The following is a 25,813-nucleotide window of genomic DNA, read 5'->3' on the forward strand; positions in this document are numbered from 1 at the left end:
CAGGCGGAGATCGCAGGTCTGAGAGGATCCACTGGCACCCTGGATGCACAGGTGAAGCAATAAATCAGCATTCACATGGTCGAAAATGGGTGTTTTTTACACAAAAAACATTTAATATTTAGTGAAAGGTGTTTAGTTTAAGAGACGCTGGGATTAAGATTATGCTTGAAAAAGGCTGGACATTCGGTTAAAAAATATTCCTTGAAGGGATGTTTCGTTTGAAGTGCAAAATCTAAAAATCATAGCTATTCACCAGTTATGGTAAGCTATGTGACCATAACTCACACCCCCACCAGTCACTGATCATAATGACAGCACTCGTGCCAGCACAGATGAGAGGAGCACATGTAGGATGTAGGAATTTAAAATGTCAACTACATGCACAGAGTAAATGTTTTAAAACTGAAAAATGCCTTTTCCAACATTGCCTGTCCTAGAACGATGACAATGGGGGTAATTCATGGAATCAGGTGCAGAAGTGGCGCACTCGGCTGGCGCACAGGGAGCGTGCACCAGCTTAAGCCAGCCGCGTGCGCCAAAACCCATTTTGACGCACCACGTATTCATGGATTTAAACATCCATAAGCAGCCGTGGTGCAGCGTGGTTCAGCGACCCTGCAGCAGCGTCAGTTACACCCCCAACGCCACCCTGTGCGCCAAAAACATCGCACAAATCCCCTACATGTCGCAAAGGCCAGTGGAGCAGCATACAGCCCCCCAACCATGAAAACACGCTAAAAACGCCACTCAGCCCTCACACGACAACCCAATCGCATTTAAAACTCCATGCGCACCCCTCGGAATATGCGTACCCTGCTCGCGCCAGCAAAATGGTGTGTAAAACTCTCTGCGCACCCCTCGGAATACGCATACACCGCTCGCGCCAGCAAAATTGCGTGTAAAACTCCCCGTGCACCCCTCAGAATACACGTACCCCTCTCGCGCCAGCGACATCGTGTGTAAAACTCCCCGCGCACCCCTCGGAATACACGTACCCCTCTCGCGCCAACGAAATCGCGTGTAAAAGTCCCTGCGCACCCTTCGGAATACGCGTACCCCGCTCGTGCCAGGCCAACCGCGTGTAAAAGTTCCAATGCACACTTCGGAATACGCGTACCCCGCTTGTGCAAGCAAAATTGTGTGTAAAACTCCCTGCGCACCCCTCGGAATATGCGTACCCTGCTCACACAAGCAGAATCACGTGTAATTCTCACAACCCCCAGATTCACGCAGCAGTGTAATGAGGAGCCACATACGCCCCCTGCAGCCAGACCACGCCACAGGGGTCCACCCTACACCCCTCCCCATGCCCCGCAGGCAGCCCATCACCCCAGACCATGCCCCGCAGGCATCCCATCACCCCTCCCCATGCCCTGCAGGCAGCCAATCCACCCTCCTCATGCCCCGCAGGCAGCCCATCCCCCCTCCCCATTCCCCACAGGCAGCCCATCCACCCACCATGCCCCGCAGACAGCCCATCCACCCTAACCATGCCCAGCTGGCAGTCCATCACCCCTCCCCATGACCCGCAGGCAGCCCATCCACCCTTCCCATGCCCCACAGGCAGACCATCCACCCTCCCCATTCCCTGCAGGCAGCTCATCCACCCTCCCCATGCCCTGCAGGCAGCCCATCCACCCTCCCCATGCCCATCCACCCTCCCCATGCCCCGCAGGCAGACCATCCACCCTCACGATGCCCCACAGGGAGCCCATCCACCCTGACCATGCCCTGCAGGCAGCCCATCCACCCTGACCATGCCCCGCAGGCAGCCCATCCACCCTCCCCATGCCCTGCAGGCAGGCCACATGGCACCATGCACTTGGGAGCCCGGACTCATGCACCCCCATTGACGGGCACTTGCCAGCAGGCCCTGACTCATGTCCCCCCGTCCCCCAATTGACAGGCACCTGCCAGCAGGCCCCGACTCATGTCCCCCCAAACACCACGTCATAACTATACAGACCCATGGCCCTAATGCCAACCCAAATCCCACCCCCCATCCCCCAGTACAAACACCCAACCATCCAGTGCACCCACTCCCTAGTAAATTACCCATTCCATTATAGTCTGAAAAGAACCAGCATGCCCATCAACAAATGTCCTACAGAGCCACACAGTGGCAACACATGACTTAGCCAATGCTCATGGAGACATGCACAAAATAAATCATAGTACACCACACCAATAATGTTGAATTATGAAATGTATTAAAAAGTAAAACAAATGACAAAATGAAAACCACACATGCAAATGAAGAAATAATTAGTACAATAAGAAAAAGAAAGTCAAATCCAAGGAAAAAAAGCAAATCCAAAACATGAAAAATATAAGTGGTCCATACCCAAAGTCCATAGAAAATAATCATAAGTTGAAAAGCATAAAAAAACATTAATCCATGTGAACATCTAAAAAAGAAATTATGTACATGTCCGGAAAAATTGTAAATGAAAGTCTGAAGGGTCCATTATCCCAAAACAAAAGGAAACCTACCTAAAACCCTATCTAAAATACAACTATATACAAAAAGTGGAGCAAAGTCCGTGGACTCCAAATCATAATAAAAACCAAATGAAACCTAAACCTAAATAACTATATACAAAGGCAGCAGGCTAGTCTGATGGCTCACTTATTGATGTCCCGGGCCAGTGCATCATTGAACTCCATGTCGATGTTCCGGAGGCGGGCCTGTTCCCTGACCTCGAGGTCTCGCAGGGATGCAGCCATGGACTCCTCCAACTCCCTGCAAGTTGCCTCGAAGCACTGAGCCCGCCTCAAAGCCCGGTGCATGGAGTTCTCCACCCTGACCATTGTGAGTCGTTCCCTCTCCACCCGCCTCCACTCCGCATCTATTCGCTGGCCCAACCGCTGCCACACGGAAGACACTCCCAATCCTGGGTCCTCCTGCCCGCTGGACGATGCCTGCCCCGATGATGTAGATGGCCCCGAGGCCTCAATCCCCCTACGCTGAGCCTGCCACCACCTTTCTGCAGCCTGCCGCTGCCACCATGACTGCCTCCGAGTAGATGGCAACACCGGGGCTGTTGTGCAGGTGCCCTGCTTGTATGTGCCTGCAAATCATCTGTTGCCAGGGGTCCAGTTGCTGGGGTGACCACCTGTGCTGGAGATCCGATTCCTGACTGTGGCAGGGATGGGATCTCCACCAGCCTGGCTGCGTTGGTTGCGGCAGGTCCACAGGGGGCCCAGGTGGCATCTGGGCCAGAAGACGGCATGGAGAACGACTGGCGTATAGTGTGCACAGAGGAGGAGAGGGCCGCAAGAGAGTGCAACACATGGAGGAAACCCCCAACCATGAGCCCTCCCAGCTGGGTCACGTTGACACACATCTGTTCATGATGACGTGCGTGGTCGCTCCAGGAAGCACACACGTCATCACGAATGTCACATGTGCGCAACGCGACACCAATCAGGACGCCAATCCTGTCACGGGTCCCCACGTCTGCAGGTAGAGGAGTGCCAGATGACGTGGACCTCCTCCCTACCTGCAGATGGGCCTGGGAGAGGGCATCCCTGCTGGTGCATGGTGATGCAGTTACAGTGTCAGGGACAGTGACATGCACAGGCGACCTGTGCTGCCTCCTGCCCCTGTCCCTGGACTGCACAACTTGCACCAGTGGAACCACCCCCACCAGGCCCCATCTGCAGCTCTGAAGCGGCCTCCTCCTCATGGGTCAGTGCAGGCAACACACATGCAGGAACATTTGCATCCATGTCCAAGGCACCATAGAAACATCCAATGGTGGGCTGAAACTCACATGCATCATGGGACATGCTGATCACATGCACACACATCACCGGAGGGTCATGCATCTGGCCCCGTATACCCTCAGACACAGTGGATACAAGGATGACTAGGCTGTATCAGTGAATCAACACATCGTCACGGACATGTGTCATGCATCCATGGCATTTACCAGTCACTCACACACTACTCAGACACACTGACATGTACACCATGCATGTCCATGACAGCAGCACCCATCTCTCACACCCCAAACATGTTCAAGTACAGACACAGGCATGCATACATGTGTGCATTCCGCATGCTGCTGCGCATGATGCATTGTAACACATACACCATCCATGTGGGTCACGCCTGACTGGAGTCACATGCAGCACCATCATGTCCCTGCCTACACACATCCATACATGAACCATGTCACACATACAGCCAAGTAGCTAACTACCACCACACTGCAACATGCTCTGTTTTAAACGGGAAGGCATGGGCACTTACCGCTCGACTCCAGACGGGCCTGCATCCTGAGGATCTGGTGGTGAAGCATTGGGCGAATGCGCTCCAGGACCCTCATCTGCTGGGTGGTAAGGTGGCCCCTGCGCCCCACTGCATCCACTGCGTCCAAGAGGTGCCGGGCCTTCTTGAGGGTCCTGGACTTGTAGTCCTCCCAGTTCTTCTGGACGTATTTGATGTTGCGTGGTGCCACCCCCTCTATGTTGATGGCACCCACTATGTCCGTCCAGATCCTCTTCCATCCTTCGTTGTCGGCGTACGATGGTGAGAAGAGGGCATCATAATGGCCCAGGACTTGCTCCGACAGGATGCCAACTTCATTGGCAGTGAAGCTGGCAGCCCTCTGCCTCTCTGCTGGGGGGTTGCCACTGGTGCCGGATGGTGTTGTGTTGAACATGGCAATCCCCGAGGCAGGTGTGGGTGGGCAACTGGGTCCTGGGGTTGGGCTGTGGAGCGATGGAACACCAGTCAGGAGTCTTCTGTTCCAGCAGGGGTGATCACAGCAACTGGACCCCTGCAGATGGCTGATGTGCAGGCACCAAATGGCAGGGCACTGTTGGCAGCAGGAAGGCAGCAGCAGATAGCTCATAGGAGGCTCCCCAGGGCTCTGGGGGGGCAGGAAAATGACCTTCTAGGCAGGAGTGTGGTCTTCCGTGTGTTGTCGTGTGGCCAGCTTGATGCAGAATGAGTCCGCTCGTGAAAAAACAGCACGTCAGCGTGTAGTCCGAGGAAAGGCCCTTAGCGTGCTAGTGATGCTACGCGCGCGGGCGTTGACTTCAGCACGGGTTAAAGGTGGGCGCGGGCCAGCAGTTCACTGTACGTGCTTTTCGTGGAGACCGTCGCGTCTGTTTACTCGTCTGCTCTTCTGCATTCACACGCGATTACTTCACAGCGTTTGACGTTCGTACCTTTCCGGTTTCAGCTTTCAGACTCCAGACTCCAACAACAAGGCCAAGCATTGCTGATCCTATTCCAGGGCCCATTGCAACACCCAAGCATTGCTGATCCAGCTCCAGCAAGGCCTACCCTACAATATTCAAACACACTAATCTCCCAGTAACCAGGAAAAAATTTGGTCCTTTTGGCATTCTAATCCAGCTTGGCTTGCCGCCACTCACTGCATGCTGCTGCCATCCTGCTACCCTGATGAGCTATAGTATCCTGTAACTAGAACTGCCAGGCCAGAAGAACTATCCTTTGGTATCCAGTCCATGCCCAACTGATCCTGTCCCGATAATTTTGTCCCGCTGTCCTTTGTTAGACCAGATGCGTGTCAAATTTGACTTTCTCGGCTTGTGGAAAACTCACATCCAGAACACCCTCCTCCTCACTTGAATCTTCGGGCTTAGAGTCCAGTTTTTGACCTTTCTTTTTCTGCCCCTTGAGTTTCTTTTTTGAGAAGAGATATGGCCTGCCTCGGGTGGAAGCCACTCTGATACCTTGATGAGAAAGGAGTACAGAGGACCCCCTCCCGAGAGCGCCAGCGAGAGGAAAAAAGCCAGAGGCCAAATGAACCTCTCTCCTGGTTGGTATTGGGATAATCCTTGTACTAAAGAGCTCAAAGTTAGGTGCAGTCTCTGAAGTCTAGTATGGAGTGGATAGTCAATGTTCTTGGTCCGGCGTAAAAGCAGAGAAATGGCAGAGTATTGTAAGAGGATTCAATTCAACACTACAGCTAAGTCAACGCCTAGTCTATAATACTGAATGAAAACCCTTATTGATATATCTTTATGTCCAGTTCATGCGTTCTGGATGACTACCCCTATATAACACCCCTCTCTTGGAATCCCCCTGACCCCACTGAGCCAAGAAGTAGTTCTGTTTTGCAAGTTTAAAAGGTTTATTTGATAATTTAAAATATATATATATCACACTTTATAATAAATTAATAATTGAATAGCACACTTAATCTGATATGATAAAGATCAACAACGGAGAATCTGGCACTAGCACACTTCTTATAATCACTAATGAGTTGACATGAAATGGATAAGGTAGCACACTGGTAAATAGGAACAAAAGTATAATGTGGTAGAGGATGCTTTATGTAAGCTCAGGTGGATGCAATATTCAATGAATGCAGTACAGAAAATACTCAATATGATTTCAACCAAACAATGTAATCACTTTTCTCTGGCAATCCCCTCCCCCCCTTGATGCAAGGCAAGGAAATGGAAGGAAAACACACAGTTCTCAGAAATGCAATCAATGTAAATCAGTTCACCCCAGCAAGCTTAGACTACATAAGTTTGAAAACACAGGCCCAAATTGCTTTGATATGTGCTGGCAATGAATTAAAAATATGCTAAAAATGCTTTTAATTCCCTTTCAGAGGTTCAGGGTGAGTGGTATCTAGTTAATATTAGCTCAGCTCACACTAGCAATGATGCAGGGATAGTTAGCAGGTTAAACGAATTTCTGGCAAATGGAAGGCAAGCAGCAGCAGTTTTTAAACATGAAGAAATTTGCAAATCGCGGCAAAATTCGCGGATGCGCCGAGCGCTATTACAGAGGAACCACAAGGACTATCTCTATCGTTTTGGGGTCCTAGGAAAGCCTAGGATCTCATCTTCCAAATGAAAGTTACTGCAAGTCTCTAGCACAAACGGTTGCGGAGATATGAGCGATTTTGTGAAGGTCGTTTTTCAGATTTGAAATTTTAAAGTTCAAAATGACAAGTGACAAATTTTTGCAGCTAGAATGACAGGTGACAGATTCGGAGCTATCAGGCAGTTCTACTTAGGTTAAATAGATTGAATTAGATGAATTTAAACTAAGAGATTGGTTCTACACAGTTCAGCTGGGTACTCACACTATATTCTTGAATTAAATGGGCCTCATCACGGATCTGGTCAGGGTTTTAGACTGCTCGGGTCTCTCTCTGGGCACAGCACTGCTTTCTCTCTGGGTACAGCACTGCTTTCTCTCTCTGGTCTGGTCTCTAGTTTGGCTTTCTGGAGGTTGATGAATTTGAAGTCTGGATCTCTGGATGTTGTATGGTCCGGCAGAGCGCGTTGCAGCAAATGGAATTGAAGGTCCCTATCTGTCCTGTCTGTCTGCTTTTATGTGTTTAGAATGTGGGTGTGTTCTAGCATCACTGACCCTACCTCTCTCTCAGCTTCTAATTGGTCAAACTTCCATTTATCATTTGATTGGGGAATGAACTGTGAGTCAGAGGGATGTCATTTTATGGCTTGCAGATAGGACACTCCTCTGTCAGATTGCACACATTCTATATTTGATAATAAAAGACATATTTCAGAGTTACACAGTTGTTTGAAATTACATATACATGGTGTGGCTGAATTTAGCCATGTCTCTGTCCAAATCTGCTGTTTCTAAGAGCTTGCATTCAGAAATGGCAGATAATTGACTTTTTAACTGATTTTTCACTTTCTGACATTGACCCAACTTTACATACATGTGCGCAGGGAGTACGGACATTAACTGATGAAGTTTCAGATTTTTAACATGCATACATTTAGAGTTATCCCCACTTTTCCGCTGACACCCCCCTGAACACGCCACCGGGTCGAAAAACCTCTTAAACTGTGGGCAGAAAAATCACAAGAATTATGGTATCATTTATAAAATTTTCACATGTCCGCTCTATGAGTTATTCATCTTTTTAAAGTTATGTTCTGGCTCCAAAGGGGTGTGGTTTACCCTCAGCACAAGGTTGAATTTCTGGTTTTTCCAGTTCTGCCAAGCCAGCTTGCTCTCACAGGCAGTGCCCCTCCCCTTTCCTCAGGAGGAAGCCACTTTTTATGACCATTTACGACTCCTGCCAATAAAACCTTTGCCTGAGCCAGGACAGGGCTTTGTTCACTTTCCTGCAGAGCACAGGTAATTCAATTATCAGATAGATGGCATATCCTTAGTGTGAGCAGCAAAAGGGCAGCTAGGCCTGGGAACACAGCTGTGACTCAAGTTTCACTCCTGATGGGGGTAGTTGCCAGGCAGAATTGGAATCTCTTTAAGACAGTTTCAGATAAAATGTCACTTTTTGTTCCCCAGTTTCTGCATTCAAATAAAACTAAACATTTTTACATATGCAGCTAGAATGCTGATTCTAAGTGCAAAACTATGACATTTCAACAGTTACAAAGGCATGTGACACCAAACATAGGTCACTCATTTAATCTAAACATTTTCGATTTTAGTGTCTTTAAATCCAGTGCAACTTAAACTGCTGACTCCATAGCTCAGCCAGTTTTGTTATAAGCATTGTTCTGGGCTCTTCATTTCCCAGATTTTGTAGGCACACAAAACTCCATTCTACCAAATGTCTGCTGGTGTTGAGTAAATATTTTGCACATATTGCAATGTTTGAAAATAGGCATTTTGACTTGCCTTCAGGGAAACAGAGTGGTTTTAAAACGCCGGCTTTTGGATAGTGGTGAGTACTGGTACTGCACCCATTTTTGGGATTTAAGAAATGAATTCCCCACAATTCTAGGTTGCATTTGGCAATCAGCATTGCCATTCCCAATGGTTTCAGACTACTGTGCGGGTAGTCCAATGGTGATTTTAAAGCGCTTTGAAGCTAACCGGCGCTACTGTTTTTCCTTTGGCAACCCATTTCCCTCATGGCAACCCGGCCTTTCATTCTCGCACTGGTGGGTGGCAAGTGAGGCAACCATTTTGGTGTGCGCACAAACTGCGCAGCTTTCCTGGATTTCGGCGCACATGTGGGCTTTCTGCCATCTTGAATTTTCTAAGCCCACAGCACCAAATGTTGTAGCATGATAGCTTAAACGTGGGTCAGGACACCCAACAAGCCCCCCCACGCGACTGCACTTTGAATTTGAGTCGATGGGGAGTCGCGTGCCCAAGGGTTTTGACCCACGCACCGGTCTGTCCGCATAATCTTCTTCCTCTTCTGTAGATGGCACAGTTCAGCATCTTCTTCTCCATCCGGTACTGATCGATCGGTTCTCCTCGCCAGTCCTGATGGGAGTATTGGGCGGTCCACTGGGCCCATCGGATCTTCGTTCCCGGTCTCCGGATCGTCCTCCTTGGCCCGTCTCCAGGTTTTCTTTCTCCTAGGACGACAAAGGAAGAGCGGCAATACCTACTCATAGACGTTTTTCCACCACTGTTGAGATAGTGGGGCAGCATATGCATTTCATCATAACAAAACATTACATTCTTATTTTGAACAAAAAAACAGTATAACTAAGAGACAGTTTCATGCAAATCACAATATTTTAGAGACTAGATGTGGTATGTTTTATGATTGGAACTGAATTAGTCTGAGACAGTACCCGCTAGGATTCCAGAGGATTCCTCCAGTTGTTGCAGAGTGTGCCTGGGATGGCAACACTTCAACTGGTTTATGTGGACCCACTTGTCTTCCCCCTCTGCCAAAGGACCTTTGGGGATGTGGATTTTGTAGGCCACAGGGGAGATTTTGTCTATGATTTCAAAGGGTCCCTTCCATGTAGGCAGAAATTTGCGCTGCTTGGCCTGGTTCCTTTGGAAGTTGTATAGATAGACCCGGTCTCCCACCTGATATTCCTTCCTGGAAGTTTTCAGGTCATAGTGGGTCTTCATGCTATCAGCTGATCTTTCTAGATTCCGCTGAGCATAAGCAAAAGCATGTTGGAGGTGTTTCCTTAAATTCTCCACATACTCATGAGTTGTGGAGGCATTTATTAGTGTCTGCTCTTGGGTCCTGTAGAGCAAATGCTGAGGAAGCACCATCTTGCGCCCAGTCATCAACTCAAATGGTGACATTTTGGTTGCAGATGAAGGGGTAGATCTGATAGCCATTAGGACCAGAGGTAATCGGATATCCCAACTTGGCCCAGAATCTGCCACAAACTTCTTTAATATGCTCACAATTGTCCGGTTATATCTCTCTACTGCCCCAGAAGAAGCTGGTCTATAAGCAATATGCAGCTTTCTCTTGACCCCCAGTATCTCCCACATCTTTGTCATTACTTCACTGGTGAAGTTGCTACCTCTGTCTGACTCAATCCTTTGAGGTAGACCAAAACGGGAAAAGATGTGGTTAATCATCAAGGCAGCTGCCGTTTCTGCCTTGCAGTTTGGGGCTGGGAGACATTCCACCCACTTGGTAAACAAGCATGTCACAGTCAACATGTACTTATTCCCCCTAGCCGAGCGAATCACGGGGCCTACAAAGTCGATTTGTAAATCTGACCATGGCAGTGTCATTCCTCTCTTTTGTAAAGGCGCCCGGTGCGTAAGGGATGATGGCTGAAATTGTGCACACACAAGACACCCCTTCAAGTATTGGTCGAGGTCCTGCCCCATGTGTGGCCAGTATGCAACCTCTCTTAAGATTTCCAATGTTGTGTGAAACCCCCTGTGACCGGCAGTGGCCGCATCATGGGCGTGACTTAACATCAGGCTTCGGAATGAGGTAGGAACCACCCACTGATCGTGGCCAGCTTTGGATTTCCTTACCAACAAACCGTCTTGGATCCGGAACATTTTTGGACATTTCATCAACACTCTTAGGTCCTCTTTCCCAATGTAATCGGTATCCGTCAGGGGAAAGTTCTCGGGGTCCTCAAGGTGCTGGTAAAATTTACCAATTATTGGATCCCCCTTCTGAGCTGTAATCAAATCAGCATCAGGGGTCTCCTTACTCCATTGTGCAATTGAAAGGTCGTTGTGAGCATTTGTCTGGGACCTAGTGATAGCAGTGACCTGGATTTCCCCCAACAGGGACTCAATCTCAATTAGATCCCCTTGGATGGCTCCGGTTTTGGCCAGCTGATCAGCTAAGTCATTTCCAGTTTTGTCTGGTCCCTCTACTTTGGAATGACCCTTAATCTTCTTCCAATAGATGGTCATCCCATTCGATGTGACCAGATCATCAATGTTTTGGATCAACTTCCCATGTTTCAAGGGTTTGTTGTTAGCACATAACATGCCTCTGGTTTTCCAATTAACCAGGTGCTCCACGAACCCGTTCCGTACATAATCCGAATCTGTGATTATGACCAGTTCGCGGAGTTGATGCTGGACAGCAGTGAGGATGGCCTGATGCACAGCCATCAATTCTGCCACCTGACTACTTCGGGGACCAATTTTGTATCCAGCGGAGGGTTCTGGGGACTCATTCACCCATGCATTCCCTACGCCAGCCACCAGTTCTTTCTCCCCGTTGTTGTCAACATGGTAAGAGCATCCATCCACATAGACAGTGGGCATTCCCTCACACTTGTCCTCTTCAAAGACTTTGTGTGGGGAATTAAGGTATGCCTCCGTGTTGTCCTTGATTTTTAGACTTTCGTCCTCGAGACAGTTTTCTCTGGCACAATCATGCAAGTCAGCCAGACCTTGCGCGAGTGGACTCTTCTTGTTTTGGCCATATCTGACCTCCACAGGAAAGCCTTGCATTGACAGAATCCAGGAAGTAATTCGGGAATTACTCACATTTCCGGCCCGGATTCTGTCACTTTGGAGATATTGCAGAGGCTGGTGTGGAGTCTCCACTATGATGTGTTCCCCCTGGATAAACGGGCGGTAATTCTTCAATGCCCACACCGTTGCCAGGAGTGCCTTCTCACAATCGTTGAATTTTTCCTCCACAGAGGATAAAGTTTTGCTCGCATAGGAGATTACTTTATTGACCTTGTCATGCTTTTGGTATAATACGGCCGTCAAGCACGTATTAGAGAACCCTGTCTCCAGGAAGAACTCCTTGTTTCTGACAGGGTAAGCTAGGCAAGGCGCTTGTGAGAGGCTTCTCTTGAGTTGTCTTACTGCCTCGGATTGTTCTGGACCCCATTCCCACTTGACCCCCCCTTTAGGAGATGAATCAGGGGTCTGGTGATCTCTGCGTAGCCCTCAATGAACTTTCTGCTGTAATTAGTCAGTCCAAGGAGGCTCCTTAGTTCCCGCAGAGTTGTGGGGTCTTTCAGTTTCTGAAGTGCTTCCACTTTCTTTTCCTGGGGACAGAGACCCTGAGGAGTAATCTCATGCCCCAAGAAATTAACACGGGTTCTACACCACTGTGCTTTCTGAAAGGAAAGTTTTGCTCCGGCGGCCCTCAACTGTGTTAGAACATAACGGATCTCCGCTATGTGTTCCTCAACAGTTGAGCTTTTGATGAGGACATCATCTACATAAGCCAGGTTACCCCTTGCACCCAAGTCGGGCATGGCCTTGTGTAGAAAAATGTTGAATTCATTGCCGGAGTTGAGGTATCCGAAGGGAGTCCGGGTCCATGTGTACTGCTGGCCCCCAAAGGTAAAAGCCAGTTTGTATTGGTCCTCCCTGCTGACAGGCACAGTCCAGTATCCATTGGTCAGGTCTATTGCAGTGAATACCTGTGACCCCTGGATCTGGGCCAGCCCTTGGTCAATGTAGGGAAGAGGCCATCGGGAAGTGTGGACCCGTTTGTTGAGCTCCCTGAGGTCGGCGCAGAGTCTCCACTGGCCGTTTGGCTTCAATATCCCCAGCACCGGATTATTGAAGGTGCTGTGGACTGGACGGATTATTCCCCGGGACTCAAGGTTCTTAATTATTTCAGTAAGGGACTCCATTGATGCGAGAGGCAAGCGATATTGCTTCACAAACACAGGAGTCATGCCAGGGTCCGTGGGGATTGTTGTTGTGTGGATGTCGGTGCGACCACAGTCATATGAGTCTACCGCAAAGAGATCTTGGAAATCCAAGAAAACTTGTTTCAACTTTTGCTTTTGTTCCGGAGTCACACAGGCATCAGCTAGGTTGACTCTCTCTTCCACCATCTGCCTGAAGCCTGGAAAGACTTCTGGTTTGGCTATCTCCGCGGCCTCCTCCAGCTGGGTGGAGAAGTCCCTGGTCAGAGTGCTGATTTGGACTGGAGGCTTCAGGTGGGAAAGGCAGCCCTCATGTACCTGGAAAATCACCTCATCCCTCCTGAAGTCACACGTCACATCTTCCTTACCATAAGGGCAGGAAGTGTACACCAGGAAGTTCCCCCATGCCGGGAAAAAATCCTGTCTGGTGTTGTATTGTCATCACTGTCACTGTCAAAACAGTCCTTGGGGATTGGTCCTAACAGTTCATTTCTAAGATCAATGGAGAAATGTCGGTCATCAACCGCCATTCCAATAATGGTGCCTGCGGCTAGAGTAATACTCTTTAAGTCGCTGTTATCCACCTCTATTGGAATGGTGTCACGTTCTATGTTGACTAATGGTGTTGGGTTTACCCCCAACCCTTGCTGTTGGAGAGAAGCATTTAGATGTATGTAAGCATCAGGGTTTTTCAACTCTTGTCCCCTTTTAACTTTCACTTCCAGGGAGAATTGTCGGGTCCTTTCTGGGATGGTGACTTCCTCTTTAACCTGAATTTCAACTGCATAAGGTAGCAATTGAGCTGACCTAAATGCTTTTTCTGGATCATCAAAGCCCATGGGATTATCCGCTAATCGGGACCAAGCTTTGAAGTTTATTAGGTCCAAACTAATGGCAAAGCGATTGAGAATGTCACTGCCTAAGTAAAAGGCGGCAGTGACGTCTCGCACGACCCAACAATTATGGACTATGCTCTTGTTGCCAATGGAGATTTTGAGCATACACCTGCTTGGCAGGAGATGTTTTGAATTGGGTGCTTCCAGGTCCATTTCCCATTTGTCTATCAGTTTGAAGGTGGGAATGGCTGGATCTTTTGGAAGTTGGCGAAACATGGCTTCGCTGATGAAGCTCTTACCGTTGTTCACACACACTCGAGCGAGAACAGAGTCCTTCCCATCATTTAACTGAACAGGGATGAACAACTGCTCTCCAATTTGCTGAATATCAGCCAGGCTTTGAGCTGATTTCACATCTTTCTGGACTATGGGAGTGGGAGTTTCAGATTGTGGATTGGTATAGAATTTCAAAGTGTTTCCTTCCAGCGTGGAATACCACTTTAGACTGGAAGGAAGGTTGATTTTCAGAAATAGAGAGGACCCCCCATCACCAGTCTGTTGTCCTACTGCTATGACTGTCACGTCTGGAATTTGGTTGTTCTGGAAGTGAAATTCTACTTGGTCAGATTTTTGTTCAACCATGTGGCATGTGCCGTTTAAACTAACATGGTTGACACTCTGTTTTAATTTTATTGGTCGGCTAGTCTGGGTCCAGGGGACCTTGTTTACACAATCTATTAGGGGTGACAACCTTCTCAGGAGGTCATTCCCTAGTAAACAAGGGGTGCCCTCTGGGGTCACAACTATGACCGGGTGTTTCAACTTATGTCGCCCAATTTTAATGTCCAAATCTGCCGTCCCCTCGACAGGAATTTCCTTCCCGTCAAAGTTCTGTAGTTGTCCAGGAAGAGAGGTGAGAGGAATTTGGTAATTCTCTCCCCTTCCTGCATTCAGTTCGTCAAAGGCCCTTCTGGACAGAAGGGTAGCTTGAGATCCAGTGTCCACCAGTGCCGAGATTGTACCCTGCCCCTGTACTTGTACCGGGGCATAATATCTTCCCTCCTTCTCCTCAAGGGGGCACAGATAATGTACATTTTTGGACAACTGGTGGGCTAATTTTCTGGTTTTGGACATTGCTAGCGAAGAGATTTGGGCAGAATTCTGTGGAGAGTCTTGGGAATCTGAAAGAAAAATTTGGCAACTGGAGATCAGAGCCATTGTGGGTTCCCCTGGTTCCAGTTCTGGGCCGCCCCCCCCTTTTTGGAGGCAGTCCCCAGTATGGGTTTGAACCCGGGGATTTTCTTGCTGTTGGTTCTGGGATGAGATGGTGGGCGGCGGTAGCTCAGTCTCCACATCTCCCCAGTCTGGATTTGCATTCCTAGGGACCCATTTTCCTTTGGGAGGAGTTCCCCCCTCTCTGAAGGAGAAGATCCTTTTCTCAGGATCCTCTGAGGATCCCTCTCCCTCAAATTGGAAGATCTGTACCTCCTCCTCAAACTGAGTCTGTTTGGGTCTTTTGTTTCTCCTACCCCCCCTCTGCTCCTTAGGAGGCAGACTTTCAGGGGCAAGAGATTTTGTTTCCGGTTCCTGGGTTTCCAGGGGCTGTTTACAAGTGAGGAAGGAAGCTTCCTCCAAGGCTTTACACCCCCCTTCCCTTTGTGCCTCCTCCCTGGGAACCGGTGAGTTATCGGGGTGCTGCCCCCGTCATTGTTCTGGAGCACCAGGTCCAGAGTTGGGTGCGTTCTGCGCCGGCACGCCCATCTGAGGGTCCTGCTGAGCCCTCAGTATGTGACCCAGATCCCGCGCCATGTTTTGAACCTGGCGCTCTAACTGGGAAACCCGCTCAGGCTGATACGGGGCCCTGTTTTCTCCCCTGGGCTGATCCCGGGAAGGGTAGCTGTCCCTTCTTTGGTAGTACCCCTGGTTGGGAAGATTTGGGTACCCCTCCACCCTTGGCCTCCCCTCTCCCGGATTCAGTGGTCTGGGCTCAGGGAATTGGGGAAAGAAGGATGGATGGTTTTGGGGCTGAAAGTCGGGAGGATACCTGGGGAAAAAGTTCTGCCCAGGATTTGGAGAGTTTTTGCCCTCCGGTGGGAAGTTAGGAGGGAAGTTCCCTGGGTTAGGTGCTTGGCTGGATCCCCCCCCTTGGGCTGGAGGAGTCCACACATAACCCAGGATGGGTCTGTTTCCCTTGTAACGGGGACTTACATAATCAGGAGAGCGAGGGACCCCATTTGTGGGGCTGCCTCCCTGGCTCCCTGTCTGTGACTGGCCCGAGGACCTTCTGGGCCTAGCATTATTAGGTGCAGGTAGGTTTTTAGGCCCCCCCATCTCCAAATCTAAAACGGGGGTGACCTTTACCTCTGCCACCTTGGCAGCAGCAGGGGTGCTGTTGGCTTTGGGGTTTTTCTGGGCATTACTTTTGCTATCTACCGGTTTCTGCACCTCATAGATCCGGGTAGCCTGTTCAATGACCCAATCTAAGGATCTTTTCTCGTGAAAATCCCTCACGAGCTGGGTCATGATGTATTTGGGCAAGGCATGGAAAAACGTATTTATGAACTCTCTACTATCTGTGCGCACCCTTCTTGTGGTCTGTGCAAAAGCATGCTTTAACTCCTGCACAAATTCTTGTGGGGCCTGATCCTCCCCACATTGCAAATTGTAGGCTGCCTTGCGAGCCTCTTGAGGATTTCTGTGAACAGAAAAATGTTTCAAGATGGCCGCCTTATAGGTGGACCATCTTAAATGATTTTGGTCCTCCAGCCCCGCAAAGAAACTGGAGTATTCCGGGGAGAAGGTCCACTTTACATATTGAATACAGCTTTGGCTGTCCTTCAAATGGAAAGTCTCCATCATTTGTTCAAACAACTCTAAGTGCTCCCAAACAGAATACTTAGCGTTCTTATGGTAAGGCGTGATGACGCTCCTGATTGCCTTAATCTGCTTTAAGGGGTCCTTAAGCAAGGCCCTTTTTGCCTTATTGGCCTTTTTGGTTCGGGTAACCCTTGTCCATTCATCCTCGGACTCAGAGGCACTGCTCCCAGAGGTTCCCGTCTGTTCTTCCAGGTTTTCCCGGATTCTGCGAGCCTGGGAATGGCTGGCAGAATGTGGGGACCTGGTCTCCTGTGTCCTGCGCAGTTCAGAGGAGTCTTCAGATTCCTCCTTGCTGCCAGGATTTGATGGGTACCCCCTCCACCGACCTAACTGGGCAGAGGTTTTCAGGATGCCCTTAATGGGCCTACTCTCCTGGGGTTCCCCACTGAACTGTACTGTACTTGGGTGCCCATACCCGGATGCCCACCCCTCCATTCCTGAGTGGTACTGGCCTATGAGCCCCATACTTTTAGCTGGATAGTAATCTGCCATCCCTGTGGCCCTGTGCTCATGTGCACCAGGGGACATGGGGGTGGCAGAGTCCAGGGACTGAGAGGTATGAGGGCCTCTGGTACTAGGGCTCCTGAGGTTATGCTCCGGAGTTTCCATTTCCCAGCAAACCTCATCTCTATCCGCCCCTGCTCCCTGTTGCAATGCAAGAGCCTGCATTTGTGCCTTCAGTTCCTCTGTTAAGGCCTTACTCGACTCTATCAGTTTCTCCTGCATCGCTACCTGTTGCTGGAGCCTATCATTGTGTTGACAGAGGGCCTCATTCTCCCTCTGTGCTTCCTGGTTGGTCCTGGAGAACTGGGCCAGTCTTTGCTGCAGGAGGTTTACCTCCTGGGCAATGTCCCTATTGGCCTGCTCCTTTCTTGCTAGAGCATCTTCCACCCTTCTGGTGTGCTCTACCAAGTTCTGGTTTTCTTTTTGGAGATCACCCAGCCCCTGGAGGGCCAGGTGATTTTCTTCAATTTCCTTTTTTAAGTGGCAGACTTCCTGGCCTATGGCGTCTCTTTCCTGACTAAGAGCCTGCATTTGTGCCGCCAGGTCGTCCCTTTGCCGTTGAAGGGCACCAGCTTTTTGGCGCTCCTCATCAAACTCTGCCTGGGTATCCAGGTCTTTCAAAATCAGCTTGTTGCTCTCTACCTTCACTCTATCTAGATGACTTTGCAGGGTGGCTACCTGCTCCGTGCATGCCCTGTTAAAGTCTAATTGTTGCTCCAGCTTTTTCTGGCTCTGCAGTAAGGAGTCCAAACTGTCTTGGTGCTCCTTCTGCAGGGCCAGAAATCTGGTATCCTGTTCTACCTTTTCCTGTTGCAGCACATCCAAATCCTTCTTTATTTTAATGATGTGCTGCCTACTATCATCTTCTGACTCCTGGCTCCTCTGCAGCCTCTGCTCAGAAGAGACCAGGTCAGATTGGGCCTTCTCTAACACCATCTGTTGCCTATTTGCCAGATTTTGGCTTTCAGCACATCTATCCTGCATGTCTCCCATATATAGGTACAGGTATGCTGCTATCCTGGCAATCTTATTGTGTTCCTCTTTGGCTTTAGGAGCCATATATAGTTCACTCAGGGCCACATGTAAGGGACCCTGATCTCTATATATATCTGACCCTGTTTCAGTGACCTGTCGCGTGATGGCCTGCAACCAGGCATCCTGGCCCTGTTCAGTCCATTCACCTCTCACAAATAGCTTATGCAAGAGGTGCTCTCTGGCTATTTTCATGTCTACTAAGGTCGTCATTCTAGAGATTGGTCTCTGTCCTGACTTACAGAAGTTAGTATTTTATTTTTGCAGAACAGAACTTTTCTTGGAGTGTCCCTTTTGAGGGATGCTTCACAGCGTAATGCAGCGTGGTGATCCGACTGGATGTATGTATCCCGTCAGTTAGCACACTGTATTAAGCTGCACAAGTGGTATTCTAACCCAAACGTCCGGCTCGAGCCCCCAATTTGTAAGAGGATTCAATTCAACACTACAGCTAAGTCAACGCCTAGTCTATAATACTGAATGAAAACCCTTATTGATATATCTTTATGTCCAGTTCATGCGTTCTGGATGACTACCCCTATATAACACCCCTCTCTTGGAATCCCCCTGACCCCACTGAGCCAAGAAGTAGTTCTGTTTTGCAAGTTTAAAAGGTTTATTTGATAATTTAAAATATATATATATCACACTTTATAATAAATTAATAATTGAATAGCACACTTAATCTGATATGATAAAGATCAACAACGGAGAATCTGGCACTAGCACACTTCTTATAATCACTAATGAGTTGACATGAAATGGATAAGGTAGCACACTGGTAAATAGGAACAAAAGTATAATGTGGTAGAGGATGCTTTATGTAAGCTCAGGTGGATGCAATATTCAATGAATGCAGTACAGAAAATACTCAATATGATTTCAACCAAACAATGTAATCACTTTTCTCTGGCAATCCCCTCCCCCCCTTGATGCAAGGCAAGGAAATGGAAGGAAAACACACAGTTCTCAGAAATGCAATCAATGTAAATCAGTTCACCCCAGCAAGCTTAGACTACATAAGTTTGAAAACACAGGCCCAAATTGCTTTGATATGTGCTGGCAATGAATTAAAAATATGCTAAAAATGCTTTTAATTCCCTTTCAGAGGTTCAGGGTGAGTGGTATCTAGTTAATATTAGCTCAGCTCACACTAGCAATGATGCAGGGATAGTTAGCAGGTTAAACGAATTTCTGGCAAATGGAAGGCAAGCAGCAGCAGTTTTTAAACATGAAGAAATTTGCAAATCGCGGCAAAATTCGCGGATGCGCCGAGCGCTATTACAGAGGAACCACAAGGACTATCTCTATCGTTTTGGGGTCCTAGGAAAGCCTAGGATCTCATCTTCCAAATGAAAGTTACTGCAAGTCTCTAGCACAAACGGTTGCGGAGATATGAGCGATTTTGTGAAGGTCGTTTTTCAGATTTGAAATTTTAAAGTTCAAAATGACAAGTGACAAATTTTTGCAGCTAGAATGACAGGTGACAGATTCGGAGCTATCAGGCAGTTCTACTTAGGTTAAATAGATTGAATTAGATGAATTTAAACTAAGAGATTGGTTCTACACAGTTCAGCTGGGTACTCACACTATATTCTTGAATTAAATGGGCCTCATCACGGATCTGGTCAGGGTTTTAGACTGCTCGGGTCTCTCTCTGGGCACAGCACTGCTTTCTCTCTGGGTACAGCACTGCTTTCTCTCTCTGGTCTGGTCTCTAGTTTGGCTTTCTGGAGGTTGATGAATTTGAAGTCTGGATCTCTGGATGTTGTATGGTCCGGCAGAGCGCGTTGCAGCAAATGGAATTGAAGGTCCCTATCTGTCCTGTCTGTCTGCTTTTATGTGTTTAGAATGTGGGTGTGTTCTAGCATCACTGACCCTACCTCTCTCTCAGCTTCTAATTGGTCAAACTTCCATTTATCATTTGATTGGGGAATGAACTGTGAGTCAGAGGGATGTCATTTTATGGCTTGCAGATAGGACACTCCTCTGTCAGATTGCACACATTCTATATTTGATAATAAAAGACATATTTCAGAGTTACACAGTTGTTTGAAATTACATATACATGGTGTGGCTGAATTTAGCCATGTCTCTGTCCAAATCTGCTGTTTCTAAGAGCTTGCATTCAGAAATGGCAGATAATTGACTTTTTAACTGATTTTTCACTTTCTGACATTGACCCAACTTTACATACATGTGCGCAGGGAGTACGGACATTAACTGATGAAGTTTCAGATTTTTAACATGCATACATTTAGAGTTATCCCCACTTTTCCGCTGACACCTCCCTGAACACGCCACCGGGTCGAAAAACCTCTTAAACTGTGGGCAGAAAAATCACAAGAATTATGGTATCATTTATAAAATTTTCACATGTCCGCTCTATGAGTTATTCATCTTTTTAAAGTTATGTTCTGGCTCCAAAGGGGTGTGGTTTACCCTCAGCACAAGGTTGAATTTCTGGTTTTTCCAGTTCTGCCAAGCCAGCTTGCTCTCACAGGCAGTGCCCCTCCCCTTTCCTCAGGAGGAAGCCACTTTTTACGACCATTTACGACTCCTGCCAATAAAACCTTTGCCTGAGCCAGGACAGGGCTTTGTTCACTTTCCTGCAGAGCACAGGTAATTCAATTATCAGATAGATGGCATATCCTTAGTGTGAGCAGCAAAAGGGCAGCTAGGCCTGGGAACACAGCTGTGACTCAAGTTTCACTCCTGATGGGGGTAGTTGCCAGGCAGAATTGGAATCTCTTTAAGCCAGTTTCAGATAAAATGTCACTTTTTGTTCCCCAGTTTCTGCATTCAAATAAAACTAAACATTTTTACATATGCAGCTAGAATGCTGATTCTAAGTGCAAAACTATGACATTTCAACAGTTACAAAGGCATGTGACACCAAACATAGGTCACTCATTTAATCTAAACATTTTCGATTTTAGTGTCTTTAAATCCAGTGCAACTTAAACTGCTGACTCCATAGCTCAGCCAGTTTTGTTATAAGCATTGTTCTGGGCTCTTCATTTCCCAGATTTTGTAGGCACACAAAACTCCATTCTACCAAATGTCTGCTGGTGTTCAGTAAATATTTTGCACATATTGCAATGTTTGAAAATAGGCATTTTGACTTGCCTTCAGGGAAACAGAGTGGTTTTAAAACGCCGGCTTTTGGATAGTGGTGAGTACTGGTACTGCACCCATTTTTGGGATTTAAGAAATGAATTCCCCACAATTCTAGGTTGCATTTGGCAATCAGCATTGCCATTCCCAATGGTTTCAGACTACTGTGCGGGTAGTCCAATGGTGATTTTAAAGCGCTTTGAAGCTAACCGGCGCTACTGTTTTTCCTTTGGCAACCCATTTCCCTCATGGCAACCCGGCCTTTCATTCTCGCACTGGTGGGTGGCAAGTGAGGCAACCATTTTGGTGTGCGCACAAACTGCGCAGCTTTCCTGGATTTCGGCGCACATGTGGGCTTTCTGCCATCTTGAATTTTCTAAGCCCACAGCACCAAATGTTGTAGCATGATAGCTTAAACGTGGGTCAGGACACCCAACAGTATCCAGGAAAAAAGAAAGAATCTCACTACTTCCCAAGTTGGACAGGTAAGTCTATCCAAGGACCTGGCGGCAGGTAAGGACTCCAATAGACCGTTCCATCCCAGAGCGGAACCGGAACACAAACAGGAGGAAATGGAAGGGTTACAGAAGCAGGAAAGAGGCGAAGAGCCACGAAGAAGGCAAGAGAAGGAGCGCTAGGACAGAGGTAAGGAAGAGCGAAGGAAAGGCTAAGAGGGGCGGACCCAGCCGGAGCCAAGCCATGAAGAAGCAGAAACAACACAGGCAGAATACTAAGGGAGAAACAGAAAGTGAGAAGGAAACAAGAAGAAATACCAAGCCTAGGAGAGCAGGACGAAACCCTGAAATTGCGAGCAGGACTAAGAAGGCAGCAAAGGCAGAAAGGGACAGCTGATCACACGAAGCAGTACTAGCGCATAAACCCAAAGCAAAGCGAAGGGTGCAACGCGCCGAGCCAAAAAGTGGGTGGGGTTAAATACGGAATAGAAAACAGGAAGACAGAAAAGACTAGCACGAAGAACAGGAAATGCATAGACGAGGATTGAACAATCTAATGACGTTGGAGTCGCCAGCGGCCCCATAGACGCCAAATGGGCAGGCGTGAGTAGCGCATGACAATGCGTGTGGTGACCAGAACTGCTGACTGTCCAAAATCCAAACTAAAAAGTGGACTGTGAGTATCAAAAGGAACCAAAGAAAACCATAGTATATCTTTCCTTGCCTTAGCTCCACTCTCTAAGTCATCCTATCCTTATCCTGATAACTTGTAATATTGTCAAAAATCATTCTTGAAACCTTGCCTTTGATTTGTTTGCTAGCGCCAATATCTTTAAGAATTGTGTCTTGTGAAATCCTAAGCCCTTAGTCCTCTTCCGAGTGATCGGACTGGTTCCGCCAGGGCAGGCACAGAGATGCTAGGGTTGAACTCGCGAGTCAGCCCTGCAGATTACTGTTACTCAATCTGGTAGCCTAGCCTGAATGCTCTAGTGTAGAGTAAAACTGTTCTTGTCAAAACTGATTTCTTTTCCTTTTTCACGCCTTAATTTTCTCAAAATGCACCTCACTAGATCTTGCATCGTGATTTACAATATTTCACCCGTTTTTATTAAAAACTGTGTTGGTAAATTCAGGCGGGAATTGCAAAGGTTTGCTAATTTTACGTGTCATTTTGATTATAAACTGTTTTCAATCTTCCATTCCATTTTGAATTGTATGCTTTTGCTCAATCCATTGCTTGTCATTGCTAGTATCTTTCCAGTGTGGCTCCAGTAAAGAATTGTTTTTGTTGCAAGAGTTTTATACACATTCATTGTTTTATTCATCCATTTCCGAGTGTCATTTTTAGCTTTGCCAGGGTTTTAAATCCGTTTTTCTCTCTTGTTTGGGGAGGGAAAGTTGGATTTCAATTCTGTTTTCCATTTGTCATCCCCGATTACCTGCTACTTCTGTTCATCCACTTAGAATTGATTATTTGTGGGTTGAGGGAACCTTGCAGGGGAAATTCTAACTCAAGTGCTATCTTACCTAAAATCAAAAAGTGTTCCTATTCCCTGGTGTTTTGTAGATGTGTCAATAGAAGATTAAACTAAGTGCATTGCTTACATTCCTGTTATTCTCATCACTCCATTGGTGATTGCTGCCCCATATTAAAAATTGTATGATTTCTTTTAATTTTCAAATAAATAAATATTATATTTAATCAACCAGCCTGGTTCATGGTCCATTGTGAACTGGGGTATTTGAAAAGGGGGTGTGATATGAGTGGTGTATCATCTCAATATTGAATCTAATCTAACATAAGCATTTCAATTGCGTGCTGAATACTGGGCCGAGACTAAGGTGTGTGTCACCTGATTGAAATCCTTAACAAATTTGGGGGCTCGAGTCCGGGGATTGAGTTTGGTTACCACCCGTGACTGTCTAACACAGCAGACTAACCTGCAGAGTAGTAATACTTTGTGTGGTGTGCATACTGTGTTACACTGTACAAACGCCCCCTAAAACAAATACTCTAAGCACTAGGTCTGCCTGTAAAAGTAAAATTAAATCAACCCCGAAATAATTAATAAATAAAGAAAATTTCCAAAATGGCTGTTCCAGTAGAAATCAGTATGTTTAGGGAGCACCGCCTGCACAAGCTTTTTGTCAGAGGTGAGTGGCCAGAACAGGATGAAAATGTCTGGCTACAGGAAATCACGCAACTGGTCACCACCATGAACCTGTATACATGGCAGGACAATGGCCTATTACACCAGGCCCTGAGTGAATTATACATGGCCCCAAAAATTAAAGAGGAGCAAAGCAAAATTGCCAGAATTGTGGCCTACCTATATCTCCACATGGAAGTGATACGGGAAAAGCATGTTGAAAACACAGTTCTGGCACAGAATCAAATTCAATTATTAGATAAAATCCAGACTGATCTAGATTCAGCAGAACAAAGATTACGGAAGAACCAAGAATTGGAGATAGAATCTAGAGATTATGTCACAAAATTATAAGAGGATTTGGCTCTCCAACATCCCAAAACTGCAGATCAAGAGACCACATTACAGGCATTGAAAGAGGAGTGTAAGGAAAGGGTTGACTCTATGCAAGAGAGTCAACAGATGCTGGCGCAACAATTACATTTTAATAGAGCCTGCGCAGAACAGGTAGTTACCCTACAAAATTAGATAGAAACTTTGGAAGAGGAAAATAATAGATTCATTATGAGAGACCTCCACTCTCAAGAGGAATTTGATCAGGAGCGCCAGAAATCTAATTCCATCAAAAAACAAAGGGATGACCTGGCTGAACAGAGGGGCACCCTAAATCAAGAGAAAGACACCCTAGACCAGGAAATAAGCCAGTTAAAAAATGAGTTAGAGGGAAGAGAGTTAGCAATCCAGGAGCTCAATGAACTAAAAACAGAGTATGGGAAGCTGCTGGGACACGCCAGACGGGTAGAGAGTGCTCTGGAAGAGAACACCAAGACCAAAGATGCTAAAACTCTGGAGGGGAGTCTCCTGCAGCAGAAATTGCCCCAGTACTCCCAGACCATACAGGAAGCACAGAGAGACAATGAGGCTCTCTGTGAAAATAATGATGCACTCCACCAGCAAGGGGCAGCAGAAGAGGGGATCATTGAGACCAGTAGGGCCTTGATAGATGAACAAAAGGCTCAGATCTTTGCTTATTACCAAGAAATAGGGGCTGAAAAAGAAAAGCTAGTAAGGTTGGAGAAAGCGGGTGCTAGACTAAATCATAACTGGAGGGACCATGAACAGGTAGAGAGGGACAGGGAAACCTCTGATCATAGCATCAGGACCTCTGTTCTCAGGCACTCAAACCCATTCAATACCATGAACACTGCCAACTTCATGTCTACTTGGTCACATGAGCCGGGAGCCATGGGGATGGCAGAATTCAATAGGTTTGGTAAAATGGGACTGACAGATCAGCGCCCCCCATAAATTACTGGACGAGCGTCCCTGTACAGATACCCAAATGTTAGGGCTGATATCTCTGACAAGGAAGACTCCTATGAGGGCAGGGTCAGGGAATCAGATCCACTGAAATGCCGCCTTCCAAGGGGCCCGTTGTTTAAATTTGATGGGGAACTAAAGGAAATATGCCCAAAAAGAGCATCCTGAAGACCTTTACCCAGTTAAGGCAGTGGGTTGGATACTCCACCAACCCTGGGAGCAGCAGGGAGTCAGAAGGCTCTTCTGAGCACCACTGGAGTAGAGAAACTAGGCCCCAACATTCTGCGAGCCCTTATCAAGCTCGCAGAATCTGGGAGTGCCTGGAGGATCAAGAAGGGACCTCCAGTAGCAGTGCCCCTGAGGGTGAGTGGACTCGGGTTACTAAAACAAAGAAGGCAAACAAACTTAAGAGAGCTATAAACAAAGACCCCATTAGGCAGATTAAGGCCATTAGGAGTGCCATAACTCCATATCATAAAAATGTGAAGTATTCTGTTTGGGAACACTTAGAGCTATATGCGCAAATGATGGATACTTTTCATATGAAGGGTTGCATAGAGTATCTAAAATGGACCTTCTTCCTGAATACTCCAGTTTCTTTGCAGGACTGGAGGACCAGAAACACTCCAGATGGACCACCATCTTGAAAAAAGTTCTGCTCGCAGAAACCTCCAAGAGGCCCGCAAGGCAACCTACAATCTGCAGT

This window comes from Ambystoma mexicanum, chromosome 7q, assembly GCF_040938575.1.
Source record: "Ambystoma mexicanum isolate Mex_15411 chromosome 7q, UKY_AmexF1_1, whole genome shotgun sequence".
In the NCBI taxonomy this organism is placed as follows: domain Eukaryota; kingdom Metazoa; phylum Chordata; class Amphibia; order Caudata; family Ambystomatidae; genus Ambystoma; species Ambystoma mexicanum.